Source organism: Corylus avellana, chromosome ca8 (genome assembly GCF_901000735.1).
Source record: "Corylus avellana chromosome ca8, CavTom2PMs-1.0".
In the NCBI taxonomy this organism is placed as follows: Eukaryota; Viridiplantae; Streptophyta; class Magnoliopsida; order Fagales; family Betulaceae; genus Corylus; species Corylus avellana.
Window position 1 is genome coordinate 8,013,104 of NC_081548.1, and position 1,722 is coordinate 8,014,825.

The 1,722-nt window shown below is 37.5% G+C and overlaps 1 pseudogene; it reads left to right on the top strand.

Moving 5' to 3' along the window:
• LOC132190826 (EG45-like domain containing protein) overlaps positions 1-1,722 on the top strand; it is a 34,474-nt pseudogene that overhangs the window by 13,914 nt on the left and 18,838 nt on the right.

Genomic DNA, 1,722 nt, shown 5'->3' on the forward strand with positions numbered 1-1,722 from the left:
CCCCGGCCTCTACCACGACCACGGTAGGAGCTGAATTTGCCTTGATCATTTAGAGTCAGTTTTGACTCTAGTGCTTGTTCTAATACACTAGAACTAGCATTCTTCTGCATCCTTTGCTCATGTACTTGTAATGAACCCAACAACTCCTCAATTGTTAGCTTCTCCAAGTCCTTAGACTCTTCGATAGCTACAACTACATGTTCAAATTTAGAGGAAAGGGATCGAATTACCTTTTCGACGGCTCGGAAGTCATCGACCTTCTCATTGTTTCTTTTCAAACCATTCACGATTACCAGCAATCGTGAGAAATAATCAGACACCAATTCTCCATCCTTCATGTGAAGAGCCTCGAACTCACCTCATAATGATTGGAGACGGACTCGTTTCACCCATTTGTCTCCTTTGAAGATGGAAGCTAGAATCTCTCATGCTTGTTTACTTGTCATTGCTTCAGCAACTTTCTCAAAGGTAGACTCGTCCAATGCTTCATAGAGTAGAAACAAGGCCTTTCTATCCTTCTTCCTTTGCTCCTTAAGAGTCTTCTTCTCATCTGCTGTGTCTTCAACTTCCTCCTCCTCAGTTGGTTCTGTAAATCCATCGGTAATGACTTCCCACATATCTTGAAACCCAAACAGGGCTCTCATTTGGATAGACCATGACCTATAATTATCTTTTGATAATCTAGGGATTTGTTGCTAGACTATGTTGAAACCCATTTCTAGAAGAGACAAAAATGAGAATTGGCACAACTAATCTTTGATACCAATTTGAAAGATAAAATACTAGTTTAAAAAACTAGTTACCTTTCTATTTCTCTCTCTCTCTCTCTCTCTCTCTCTCTCTTTTCTCTCTTTTATTACTAAAGACAAAGAACAAAATTAGACTAGAGAAGAGTGGAGGAAGTCTTCTTCGTATTTCACTTGTATGAAAATACATCTTACAAAGCCTTAAATAGAGGCATTCAAAGACTAACTTACAAGACTTTTACTTCTCCATATTTATTGTAATAAATAACAAAAACTCATCTCTAAGTTAAGACTTCAATTAGGAATTAAATAAACACATGAGTTTAGAAAAACTAAAGTCCCTTATTAATTAAAATAACTTATAACTTCTACCGTTTAGAAAAAACTCTCACGTTTTGATTTGTTTAGTTTCCAACACAATCAACTATAAACACACTATTAAAACCAATCCGAGCTTTTATAGCTTCCACCCTTGTTGCTTGTAGTTTGGTTTCCATGAGGAAAACCATGTTGGGTCTCTTATCCTTTACCAAACGGCAAAGGTCCCAAACTGTCTGACAGTTCCAACTTACAATACTCACGGTTTCCGGCGGGGCTCGTTTTCCCCAGCCACTGCCATCTCGTCTTCATTAGGCTCAACAGCCTTCCACTTTCCTTTCTTCAACAGGCTGATCTCCTCCTCAACACTACCAGTGCTTCTGCTTTTCTAGTTCCCATCTGTTTCCTCTCTGTCATGTCTCCCACAATGTTGTTATTTCCATTGCGGGCTCTTTTTTCCACGTGGGAAGAAAAATCATGGTTTACATGTAGGTTTTTTTCTTTTTCATTTTTTGTTTAATTTTTAAATATTTTTGTATCAAACAACCTTATGCACTTGAAGAGTGAAACATAAGAATATTTTAGGAAGCATAAATATTTCCTAGAGGATGGTTAAGAGTAAACCAAATATGGGAATCACATATTTTCGAGAATCTTA